This window comes from Molothrus ater, chromosome 6 (assembly GCF_012460135.2).
Source record: "Molothrus ater isolate BHLD 08-10-18 breed brown headed cowbird chromosome 6, BPBGC_Mater_1.1, whole genome shotgun sequence".
In the NCBI taxonomy this organism is placed as follows: domain Eukaryota; kingdom Metazoa; phylum Chordata; class Aves; order Passeriformes; family Icteridae; genus Molothrus; species Molothrus ater.
In genome coordinates, this window is record NC_050483.2 from 56,254,492 (window position 1) to 56,268,182 (window position 13,691).

General features: G+C 38.9%; 1 protein-coding gene across 1 annotated transcript in view; it reads left to right on the forward strand.

Moving 5' to 3' along the window:
• Nucleotides 1–13,691, forward strand: part of KCNH5 (potassium voltage-gated channel subfamily H member 5) — a 162,335-nt gene that overhangs the window by 45,262 nt on the left and 103,382 nt on the right. The window lies entirely within an intron of this gene.

Genomic DNA, 13,691 nt, shown 5'->3' on the forward strand with positions numbered 1-13,691 from the left:
GAAATTCATTATTAAAATGGAGCTGTAATGGCTTTAGGACTTGTTTTAATTTTTCTCTAGAGAATTTTATCTTCAGGGCCATAAACAGATGAAAAATCCTCTGTTCATTTTTGAACATTTTAGCAGTTTTTTCTTAGAACACCGTTTAGTGGGGTTGTTTGTTTGTTTGTTTTTTAATTCTCAAATTGGCACTTATATATCCTCACTATATAAAACCTACATTCTTTTTTGTAATGCAGGCTTTGCTGCAAATTTTGTAGAGCTCCTTTAAAATTTCATCCCTGCCTCTGCATGCTGAGTAGCATCTTTTGACATTGTTCCATTTTATTTATAGCAAATATGACAGAAGTGATAATACTTGCAGCTTAAATTCAAGATCCTATGAGGGCTGCCCATCTGAAACCAGGTTGTACAGTCAGGCTGTGTAAGAAGGTGATATTAGCAAGGGTGTAGATGTAATACATCTTTTAAAGGTAACCAGTTTCAGACTCAGAGGAACCCGATTTTTATAAAAGAATGCAGCATTATCTCCAGATTTGTGTGCTTTAATATGTAAAACAAACAGAAAATTTCTGTGCCCAAGCAGGTCAGATTTAAAGGATGAGGTTGATCTCTTTCTCCAACATATCCATGGGAAATAAACCATCTGCAATATTTGTGACAGGGACGAGAATCTTGACACAGAGCATTATAATTGAGATACACCTAAAGTGACAAACTTTAATCAAAATGTAATAACCATAGCAAGGTATCATGAACTCCAGTGATCCTAGAGCAGCTGTCATTTGCTTTCAAACAAATGAAACATTAACTCCTTTTTAATAAAGGAGACAACAGTAAGATTCCCTTGTCATGAAGCGCTGTGTTATGGCTCTGGAGCCTCCAGCAGGTTTGTATTTGCTTGATTTCCCTCCCCTCCATCTCCATCTTTCCCTAGTGTCTGAAAAGAATTTAAGTGATTTTGAAAACAGGTATGTAAACAGTCAGCCTTTCCTCCCTGGGTCCACATTTTCTCTTTTCCCTGTCCTTCAGGGAAGATCTTGTTATTTTTTTTGTGATATGTCTTCATTTGTGACATTTAAGTCTTTCAAGCTGGTTGGTGTGTTCTGGGTGGTTGCAGTTATTAATGCTCTTTATCTTCATTTGGTTTTTAACATTTATTTTAGCTGGTGCTTCTTGCCTGGGATTTAACTTTTTGGCCCCCCAGCAGCGGGGTGTTCAAACACTGCTCACAGGTAAAGAATAAGGAAATCCATAATCTTAATTTGGGAGAGATACTCTGATTAAAAGCAATGTTTCTCATTAGATAGTGGGTGTTTCCTTCTTAAGGCAAGCAGGAGAGAGAAGAGTTCTTTTAGGTCTTGATTCTGCAACGTTTTAGCTCTTTGTCTTGGCCCTGGGTGTTGGATAAAAGTCTTAAAGTTGATGATTGTGGCATTTCAGATAAAGTTGCAGAAAATGAGCTTAGCAATAAAGACCTTGGGTGCAGGTCCTGGTGCTCTTTGAGTTCTTGGTGTGGTGGTGAGGGATGGACCCAAATCAGAGTGAACAGCCCTAAATGCCAGCTGAGTGAAAGGTGACTTCCCAAATTTCCCTTGTTTTTCCTACATCTGACCCTTGTTTCCACATAAAGCATCAAATGCTTTTTTACTAGTTGTTAAGGAGCTGGATGAGAAGGGGGAGCACCATTGGGGGGGGTTTCGTTTCCTCCCTATGGGCAAATCTCTCACTCATGAAGAAGGATATGGCCAAGGAGGGTTGGGATTTTGTCTCTCTGTTGTATCTGTAGACTGCTCTATGTGATACAGGTGCTTGAAATGAACTAAGATGCCTTAAGCACCAGAGTGTTTTTTATGATGCCAAAATTAAGGAAATAAATTGGAAGATTAAAAAAAAAGGCTGATAAAAGGAAATGTGTGGTTTTTTACCAAGGGTCTTAGTCCTTCAAATGCGTCCAAGGTAGGAACTGTGTCATTTCCCTCATGGACAACTTCAGGTGAAGGCTGGAGTTCCCACCTGAGGCAAACATGACTGCAAATCAAAGTTTTTGTTGCTGACTACATGTAGAGCCGTGTTAGAAGGATTTGATGGAGAGGATTCTGACACACAAATTGAGACCTGGGGGGGATTAAGATGATTTGAGGCAGAATTAGAGCTGTTGGTTTCCAAGCCTGGAGTTACAGAGCCAGGCTGTTGGAGTCTGCTCAGGAGGATTGGGATGTGTGAGAGGGAGGGGGAAAGTAACGTAATGAGAAACACCTTGTTGACATCTAAGTTATGTGATGGATGAGGAATTAAGTGCCTAAGTGGTATTGAAAGGGCAGGAAAACAAGGTAAAATAGGCTGGAGAAAAATGAACTAATGGAGAGGAAAGTGGAATCCTTAGTGGGACATTTGATTTAGGAAACTTGCTAGGATGATAGTCCCAGAAAATCAGAAAAATGCATGATATCTTCTCTAATTAGGCAGCATATCCTGCACTGAAATACGTTTTGGCTGAATCAAAACCATACAGAAAAACTTTCCTTTACATAAGTGAGACAGGGGACAGCATAGTACATACTGGGGAATCCAGGCAGTTTTCAAGCAACAAACCAGAACAGAGTGTGTGTGCTCAGAGGCTCTGAAACGTGGCTGAATTTTTTTTTTTTAGTATAAGGGTTCTCTGAAACTTCAGATTTAGTTAAAAAAAAAAAAATACACTAAACTTTGGATTAAAGGGGAATATGGTGTTTGGATCCAAAGATTTTGGTCCCATCAGGTTCCTGTAGGTATTAGGATGTGAAGTGTGTAGAGACTGGAAATTAGATAATTAGATTTTGTCTTGAAGTTCCATGTTGCTTGTAGTGCTTCTAATTTTCTTTTCCCTGAGTAATGACCTGCATGTAACAACTCTTCCACTCCTGTATGGCCCAGTTTATAAAATTTATAAAATCATGACTCCCTGCTTTTGAAGCTGGAGAATTATGTTACCTTGAGACTTAGCCTTTTTATGTTCTGCCTGTTGGAGAGAGAAATATCCAACCTCTCTCTGGGCTACCAAACAATTGTTTGTAACAATTTTTTCCATACAAGTCAGAATTATCAAATTTATATTATGGTGAAATTGTCAGCAAATTTGCAGGATGCAAGGATGCTGATCAGGTATGGTCAAACTATGCTAAAATCTCCGTTTGGGACCAAATACATTGATTGACATACCAGGACACCAGGATGTTGGGCAGGTGTTTGGTTCTTTTCTTCACATGCATTTGAGCCTCTGGAAGTAAGTATTTTGAGTAAATATTCTCTAACTAGATGGATGGACAAGCTTTTGGCCAAATGGAAAATTCTTCCACAAATTAAGGGTTAAACTCAGCTGAGAAAGCCTCTTATTATTTTGAAAAATATGATTTTTTTTCTGGGAATTTTAACTGAGATTCATGAATTTCTGAGTTGTCATGAAATAATACCTAGAAGCTAGATCTCCTCTGTGCCAGCAACATGGTCCTGAAATGACAAATCATGAACTGTGAAGAAAGGGACGCAAAGTCAGGGTGGGGTCCAGATGGTTTTCAGATGGGTTGTATAAAAGATCATCCTTTCTGCAGAAATTAATTTTTGCAAGCCAGTGGCTGGAAATGAAAGCAGAGAAATTCAAATGACCTAAACCAAAGTTCTGTGCCTGTTGTTTAATAATGTAAGACTACATGACCCAGTGGCCTTTAAAATTTAGTGATCTATGCAGGGCACATAAAGCACGGACTCCTTGTAATTGTAATTTTCTTTTAATTGCTATTATCGATCTATTTCAGCACTGTCAGGAACTTCTTTGTATCACTGCAATTAATAGAAACTAAAATTGCAATGCCTGTAAATTGAAAGCAAATAAAAGCTGATTAAGCTGGTGCAGCCATGTTCACACCTGCAGTGCTGTACTGCAAACATTCCCTTTGTGGGAGGTATTTGAAGGAGAGTTTTTGGGCACCAGGCTGAGTGATGCATGCAAGGTGAAGATAAATTGGTGTCTTTCAAGAGTGTGACTTTGGCTCTGAAGTACAGTCTGTGGCTAACTAGCTTTTTTAAATCGTGGTGGCTGACATGGAGAAAATAATTCCCAGAACTAAATCCTGGCTGCAACCAGTGTTAAACTACAATGCAAATTCCCAGCAAGTAATGACAGAAGAACTAACCCTGTGACCTGGCATTTCCCCCCTTGTTATGCACTCAGAAGACAATTAAATGTGGAGAATGCTGTCATTGTTGTAGTGAATGAAAACCCATAGTAGAATAATACAGTGGCATGGGTATGGTATTAAGTTATACATGTATCTACTGTAGGTATATATTTTGTAAAATTTCCACCATTTTCACTCCTTTCACTTAGTCATCTCTATCACCCATTGCACTGACTCGCAGAATTGCATCTATTTGGCTTTTATTCTAAGGTTTTATTAAAGTTCTGCCACCGTTTAATTAATCAGCTTTTAATTTTTTTTTTCTTAATTAATTAACCAGCTACTTTAATGCTGTACAAGGTCTGGGATATGTCTGCAGGTTTCCCTGTGGGAACACCTGAAAGTCTCCATGATGTGAGAGGCAACTTGTGAAAGGAAGGAGCTGAGCCAGAGCCAGGGCAGGGGGTGGTGGGTGACCTGACAGACTCATACACCTCTCTGATGTGGGTTCTGGCATATGAACTGTAATTAGATGTCCCAGTGGTCTTCTTTTGTTTCATTTTTTAAAATATTTCATTTTAATGTGATGTATATATATCTGGGAAGCAGATGTTGGGTACAAGCCATTTAAATCAAATCTTCAGTCAGAGCTGTATAAGCTCTGAGTCAGAGTCCAGCAGAGGAAATTGTTTGTGGAGCACTTTCAAGGGAAGCTTGGAGTCCTGTGTGATCCTTTTTGCTCACAAAGGAAGGGAAGGCTTACAAAGGAGATGAGGAAATGAAATCATCTGATCAGATGCTCACTGAAGTGATGCTGATGGGAGTAGCACAAATTCCCATTTTGTCCTCTGCCCACCTTCTCTACGTGAGTGAAAATTATAATATTTCATGATGCTGTCTTTTTTCTCTTTTTTGGGCACAGTCATGCACTAACAAATAAGTAGTTCAAGATGCCACATCCCCCTTGTATCTGGAAGAAATATTTTGCAATCACCCTTCTCTTTATAACCTCAGTTATTTACTGTTTGTCATGTGCTGCACTGTAGGGTTGTGCCATAAACAGTTCACTGGAATTTTATTTATAATGTTGCAGCTTATTGACATTTGTGTTAGAGGAAAAAAAAAGGAAAGTTTCTCCATGCCCCTGGTAAAAAACCAGAAGATAAATCCCAAGCAATAAATTTAGGGGTACTTTTGGAAAATGCACTAAGAAACCTGCTTGCTTTCATTTTGCTGTAAGGACTGAAATTTTTGCTCACTGAAGTCACTACTCCCATTACTTCCAGTGGTGCAGGGTCATGTATTAACTGGGCTCTGCTTGTATCTGGACCTGGGATCTAGGTAGCTGCTGCAGAAGGAAAGCCCTTTACTCCTGTGTGTATCTACATAGTTGAATACAACTCTAAATTCTGCTTTTAAAGTGGTGATAAATCAGAAATGTTGCTGTTTTTTGTTTTGTTTTTTGTCATTTGCTTGTTTTGACATGTAGCTCCATAGCTCTGCAGCTTTATTGTATTAATTGTTTACCAAGAAATAAAGATTTCTGATACAAGTTAGAAGATTTATTTTAACATTAACTCCAGGAAAGCAGAATTAAGGAGCTAACCAGGGATTTTGGAGCTAAGCTCTATTTAAGTAGCTAAGCTCGAAAATTTCTTTTGGGAATGATTTTCTGGTTGCATTTCAAAGAGCCTTTACCTCCTCCAGGATACTCCTCCTGCTCTGCACAGAATAGAAGTTTTTGGTTGTGTGCCTGCAGGCTCACCTGCTGATGTTGGCAGGGCTCACCATTTCAGTCATTCCCAAAATCTGTAAGCACTTTGTTTCCTCTTACATCGTGGAACAACAGTTTGGTGGAGATTGCCCAAGGTTTACAAAAATCCTGCCTCTTTCACCACTTCAATGCTTTAATTACAGAATTCACAGAATCAGCCATGTGATTTATTTCAGAGATTTTTTGTTTTTGTTTTTTTACTTCTGGTGAGAGAAAGGTAAGGAAAATTTTGCCCACGCATCTTTAAGGAAAGTTTTTGGAAAGTGTTTCAAAATGTGCTAAGCATGGGATTCGCCTGATGAAACATGGGGCCAGGCATTGTCCACAAGGAGGTACAGGCACATTTGGGGCATGGCTCCTCCTGTTCTAAGATTCACCTCCAGTGTAGGTCTGAGGAGTCATTCTGCCCTAAAACTTCCATTTCTCACCCTTGAATGTAGTGACACTGCTGTGATAGCTCAGATGCAAATTCCTCTGTGGTCTAGTTTAGGCTGGGGTGAAATATATCCCCCCTTGAGACTGTATTTGCTTCACTTTGATTTTTCAAAGGATAAAAGCTAAAGCAGAAAAAAAAATATAAAACTCATGGGGTTCTTTTGAGTCTCTGAGTCATCAGCTTTGGTGAGCAGGTTCATTGTATCACCCATCCTATAAACTGGTCAAAAATCCACCTTTCCTCATGATGTCTTAATAAATCTCTCTTAATTTGCAGTCTGTACATTCCTCCCTGTGCCAACCTCCTTGGTTAAATATTTCTTTTCCCTCCCTCATGTTTGTCTCCTTGATGTACTTAGAAAGAAGTGTCATCCCTCCCCTGCATAAACACCCCTATTTTCCTTTCCTTAGTTGAGGCAAACTGATCTTGTCTAGACAACTCATTTATGAAATTTTATGAGCATTTTTGTGGCTGTTCCAGCTGCCTCTCTCTGCAGGAAGTGAAATTCAAATACATCTCTTTAGGGCAGAGCTTTACAGGTTACTCCAGGTGGAGAATTCATCTTCACTTTGCAACTGGGGTTTGGCTTTTCCTGTTGATGGTGGAAACATTCAGCAGATCTGTCCTGGAGCTGGATTAGCCTCTTCTGTGAGTGCAGCTCACTGATTGCTCTGAGTTATGTGGGCTGGGTATGTGGGATTAACCTATATACTCAAATATTTCTTTTTCTCAGTAATCTACAGTTAAAGACCCTTGTAGTTGTAGACATTTTTGATAATTTGTGCTGTAATGGATGCCTTGGGACTCTATATTGCCAAGCTTTATCATATTTTCCTTTATTCCCACAAGGTTATTCTCTGTTCCTGACAGTGTGTTCCAAAGGTGCCATTAGCAGGTTCTGTGACCATATACTATTTATGTTTATGTCACTAAGAAGCCAGAAATATCACTAGGAGTCACCACTTGTAACCCCTGCTAGACTTCTCTTTTAGTATTTCCATTTTTCCACTCGGTCCACAAGTTCTTCAGTCACCCTGATATCACAGTAGTGGTCCCTGTTTTCCCTGTGTTTCATAATAATTTCACTTCTTATGTTACTGAAATACTACATTTCTTATATTTAGAAAATGGTTTGTGTTATCAGAGAAAGCTATCAGGAAACCTTGGATAGATCCCAGCTAGCCTGAGCTCAGCTAACGTACTGCTCCACTGATTGCATTTTGATTTATCTCAAAGTTTCTAATTACTCTTTCCCTTAACATTTGTTCAGGTAATGTATTTGTTTATTTCCTTCTTGATGCATTAGATTTTATGGGAAATAGCAACATCATTTTTGGAAACTAATGCTCTGGATTCATTTAATTTTTAGCCCAAGCCTGGATTATTTTTACTTCATTGCAGCTTGATCACTTTAGGGTTTTTTGTTTTGTTTTTTTTTTGTAGTTTTCTTTTTTTTTTTTTTTTTTTTTTGGTGTGTGTGTGTGGTTTGTTTGTTTGTTTGTTTGTTTGTTTGTTTTTCAATTTTGAATATGAAGGATCTTTGGGTATTTGTTTTAGTGTTCTTTGGAATGAAAAGTAGTTCAACCTGGCATTTGGCACTTCTTACTTTAATTCCTCTCAAAAGTGTAGTTTTCTGTTCATCAGTTTTTATTTCATATATATTGTCAGTTCTGTTTGTTTTCTTCCTCTGGGTGATTATTTACTCATTTATAACTGATGCTCAGCTTTACAAGTTTTTCCTTTTCTTTGAGTTACAACCTTTTGTACCTTTTGATGTAAGGGCATTCCAGGTGCCTGACTCTTCTACCTCTCATAGTCCACCTGTCTTCACTTTTTCCTATCTCTAGTTCAATATTTATCATTTACCAGCTCTTGCCCTTTGGAGAGCAAGAACCCCAGTCCAGTTTACTTTGTGATTGTTCACTTTTTTATGAACTGATTCAATTCCTTCCTCAAGCCAATGGGGACTTGTGCAAAGCCCTGCCAGAACCGTAGGTAGTGTAGCATCACATTATGTGGAGTAATTGGCTGTTAAATGAAGAAATGAGCATGCTGCTGCATCTGCAGAGCCTCTCAGCCTCCTGTTATTAATAGCATTTATTCCCCAAGCTCCCCTGGAGCAGGATCAGTCTCACCTTGGGAGGCAGTGCTCTGTATTTTCTGTTTCTCTGGTGCACAGCACAGATTGGGTTGTGTGCAGATCCATCTCTCTGGGTTTCTGGGGGTGGGTTTGATTTCTCCTCACAGCAGCAGTGCCAGCAATAGCCCTCAGCTCCCGTGTGCTCCGTGGCAGGGGAGGGAGGTGATTCATCCCCTCCCCATCTGGCAGAGGTGGATGGGGTGAATCACTCCCCTGACATGCCCCACTCCTCCTCTCTGGGAGGAAGGATGGGCTGCTCACAGGGACAGGGTGCTTGGCCACCAGCTTGCAGCGTTCTGTGGGATCCAGAGGGTGCTTGGAGCTCAGTCCATGCTGTGGCCACACAAAACCCATTTTGCTCTTGCACACAAGTGAGCCCTGGCTGCAAAATCCCCTGAGGATTTGATCACTTTGATGGAAGTTTTGCTGTAGTTGCTTGTGTCCAGCATAAAGATACTAGCTTAAATTCAGTTTAACATTTGTATATGGTGCAATCACCCTTTCACTGCTTTTGCAACACATCCTACCAACATTTCATAGCTCTGGTTCTTGGCCACCCCATAAATTCTTCAAAGCCATAGTGTGCTGAACATTAAAATTGAGTGAAAAGTTGTTTTTTTCCTCTGACCTTTTCTGAGACAGTGCTTTCTATTAAATGATGCAGTACTGATCCCCATTTTCAAAGCTCAGAGTATTTCAGTTTTAGAACACATTTAAAATGCATACTTAGTTTCTTTTTGTTGTTGTCATTGCGTGTGTACCCACAGCTAACAACAAATAAATAAATAATCATGGAGTGAAATCTAATTGAAAAAGTGCCTAGAGTTAAAAACACATTGTTCCCTAGCAGAAAGAAAAAGATATGCATGATTTACCATTCCAGTATACTGGGATTTAATTTTGAGGTTTAAGCAGAATTTTGTATATTTAGATGGTTGAAACTAATGGCTGTTTTTGGTTTTTATTTCACTTTAAAAAATAATTTATGCAATAATTTCCAACTTCAGAAAAGATTAATTAGATTAGCAAGTAACCAGCTATTCTTTTTCAGATTTTACAAACATGCAACTCTGCTATTCTGCTGCTGCTTCAGTGTAGAACAGACTCCACTCTTTTCCCTGGTTTAGGAGGTTTTAGGTAGAGTCATTTTGGACTCAGATGATTTCCTGCCCCTGTTAACCTTCCTTTTCCTTTGGTGACAGTGTTCCCTTCATCCTCTTGCATGTTTGGCTCTTGACCCCTGTATAACACAACTTTATCAGCTTCATCCTTCCTGCTGCCTGGCTTGTCAGGGATTCATTAAGTGCAAGAGAACTTTGCTCCCTGTTCTTGCTGGAGGTGCAAAGATCTGTTCCCACGCCATTCATGGCAATTTTGGGAAACATCTGTCTCACTGCTGTGTCTGGAAAAGTTCAGCTGGATGCAGACACACAGCTTAGACACTTCTTTCATTCTGGAGGACAACAGTTTGACAGTGTGGTTACATCTAGGGTCTGAAATGGCAAGAGTCAGGTAGTTTGAAAGGAAGGATTGGTCCCTCTGCATGTCAGACTGAGTGCTGTTATCAGTTGTGACTCCACTATTAATTTCCCTTCTTAGTGTATCAAGAGGATTTGAGAACACAGACTTTGCAAGGGGCTTGTGTCAAGCAACCTGGGCTTTGTTTAATCATAATGTCTAAGTTAATTCCAAAGTTAAACATCCATCCCTCAAAAATATCTTTGTGGATAAATTTGACAGAGTCTACATCTTTTGTAGAGCTTCAGCTGTCTCCTGAATTGAAATGGTGGCACAAAAATGGCTGGTTCAGAGTCACTGCTCTTGTCCTCTCCTGATCCAGTGGCTTTAGAAGTCCCTGGGAAGGACTCCTGTGATTCACATTTGGAATAGTTAAATGGATGATGTGTGTCAGATGGGAATTTGGTTCCAAACTTGACACCCAAAGCGCAGTTTTGGAGTAGGTGGTTTTTCAGTGGAAAGATTTCTGCAGCTGAGATGATTGATGATGAGCAGGCTGAGTGTCCTCATCTGATTAGGAGGTGATAAAATACATTATCCAAAACCCCAAGGGGCTGGATTGGATGGTTGATAACATAAGGAGATATTCTCAATTAGAGAACACAGCCCAGCAGCTGTTACAGACAGTTGGCCCAGTTGAAATGGCAATGGAGTCACAAATGCTCCTCTCAGAAGGCTGGATCTCCAGGATCCAACATGTGCTTTATTCACAGGATAAATAAATCCAAACTGGATTACATGCCCCATTCACAATTTCTAATCACCTCTCTGTTCCTTGAATGCTGAAGTTACTTCTGTCAGAGGAGATGCTCATCCTGGAGTAGGAGGGTTTCCAAAGTATTCATTATGAAGCATAAATACAGTTAAAAGAAAAATGAAATTAAAGGCATCCTGCAATCAATTGAGTTTAGAAAACTGAATTTCTTAATTGCCCAAACGTAATTCAAGGCAGTTAAGTCTATCACATAACTTCTGTCAAAGATGTTGCTGAGTCTGAGGCAGAGCTTTGCATATTAACAATTGTGTATTAATTGTTGGTGATTTTGTAAGTATGAAGGTACCAGCTTGACCCAATGGTAGTTAGTGCATATGTGATTATATATATATATATATATATATATATGTATATACACACACACATATATACTCTATACCTGATATATCACATGTTCATTTAGCATTTATTTAGTTGCTGTTTCCTACAAAGTGCTTTATGGAAGAAGCTTTTGAAGCTGCCAATATTGTCTTCCTATTTTGGAAGATTAGACATAAAATGTCAATGTTCAATATGTCTTGTTTTTTTGGCCTTAATTAAGGGGTCAAACTGAAGAGGTTTTAAGATTTACAGTGAAAGTTTTAACAATTAATTTGTTAAATTAAGTGAATTGCTACTTGGAAATAATACATTTCAATGTCAGCTAAAATGAAGTATTTCTCTTTGTTTTATACATAAGAGATGTGATTGTTACCTGTGCTTAGGGAAAAAGAAAAAGACAGCACAAACTTTCTCCCAGACTTTGAAATAAATGCTGTATTTTTGTATTATTTGTATAACTGCTAAATTGTCCATGTAACTTAGAGAAGATGAAGTGTGGGTGGGGGATGGAGGTGAGGTCACTCTGTAAACTCTTATGTTCAAGGGTTGTTTGGGCAGTAAAAAGTGCAGTGTAAGCTGTGCCACTGGGACAAACTTAAACTACTGGGTGTAAAAATGGGCCCCCCAAGTTTGAATTCCAGGTTTTTAGCTCCTTCCCTAGCCTTAATCTGGAAATGAATGGTCACAATTTAATAAAAAACAGAATTAATGCATCTCTGTTTGACCAATGCAACAGGATTGGGTCCTAAGAGAAAAACACTGTGCTGTCTTCTCCCTCTTTTGTCAGTTGTAACCTTTCAAAGTCAAGGTTAACTCAGTAAAATATACTGACAATTTTCAGAATAACTATGAAATTAGTTTGAAGTTCTCTCTTTTTTTTTTAATGTATATATTTTTATTATGGTGTTGGACCCTCGTTCAGTAGTCCATTGGCCACAGTCCATTGTGTCAGGAATATTGGAAGGGACTTCCCAGTTTATTGGAAAAGTTGGTTGCTCAGAGTGTCTCCTGGTCATAAATCCTAAAGCAAATAAGTAGATATACATTTAGATGGAAATAAGGATGATACTCTGATCTCTGTCTTGTGTAAATACAAAATGCAGAAATCAGAATTGGGAAAATTCCACTTCCCTCTGTGGTATTAGTCATCATGAGAGCTTGAATGCAAATATAGAGCTTCAATTTATTAAGGATTTGGGGATCTGAAACACATTCCAACAGGATTTAAAAAGCATACAAGAACTGTGCCAAACAGATTACATCTAGAAATATCAGATGTATGTTACCCTTCAAATGCTGGGAAAAGGGAGGGAAGGTGCAAAAGAAAGAGAAACAGAGGTGCAAAAGAGACAAATGTTTTTCTGGTATGGAAAACTCCAGAAACTCCAGTCTTTTACTGTTTGATAATATAATTAGCCAGTGTTTTGACTAGACTGATTTGATAATGATGCATAGAAAAGGGCAATTTAATCTTGGCACAGTAACGAGGAATGTTTGCCTCATTGCTTTCTATGTCTTAATTTCTACTTTAAATTAAATGTCTTCAGCTTCTGAATGTTTTATATTAGAAACCTTCCTTTACAAACCTTCTATTTTGAGCCACTAGTTAATTTAATGCACAAGTTAGTTATATCATGGGATTGCAGTAGATCAAGAGCATATTTTTGTTCTCTTTCTGCATCTCTAAACTCCCAAACCATTTGTGCATTGAGAAGGACATACGCATTTCTCATCCCTTCTCAGATGTTTCTATTAACTTTCTGATGGTCCTTGTGGTCTTATTCCCTAAATATTTGTATTTCCATTTATTTGTATGTCATCTATCTTGCATGACAGGAAAAAACAACAACACTGCACCAACACTTGCTTTAGGAAAATATCTGTTGATTGGAAAGGAAATTAACCCTATAAGGCCTTGTGGTCTGTGTTTCCCTTGCTCAAGGAAGGTGATGTGCCCCCAGTTGTTTAATTCCATGGTCAATCAGTGAGGCTTCTTGTAAATAAAAAAATATCTAGAGTTATGTTTGAAGGATAATAAGAGGTGGAGAGTCTTGTACTGGAGGAAATTACTCAGCTCCTGTTTGGGGGATGAGAGTAGCAATAGGAAGATTTCTCTGAGTTTCCCACTGAGATTACATTCTGATGTTTCTCTTGAGCATCTCTTAATGTTGAGGGTTCTTAAAGTAGGTGTGCCTCCATTTTGGCCAGAATAACAATCCTCTGCTTGGGTTTAATAGAAGGCTGTTCTCTGGGAAGACTCCACAGGGTTGCTGTAGTCCCATCTGTGACTCCTCTTCCACTTCCTTTTATCTTCTTGGGGTCAAAAGAGTCTCCAATTTACTTCAAACTGGTGAAGCATTGAACCACTCCTTTTGTAATAAACTTGCTGTTTCCACTTTGGATTCTACAGAACCCTTCTGTTGCTTTGAAAGACCGAGTTTGAACAAAGTAATTTATCCACCTAGTGAGTGCCAAACTCAATTTAGCCTGACGAGGACAAAAGCACTGGAGGGACAGGAGGGTTTGATCTTGTATTCTGTTATCTGAGGCCTGAAAAATTACATAGAAAG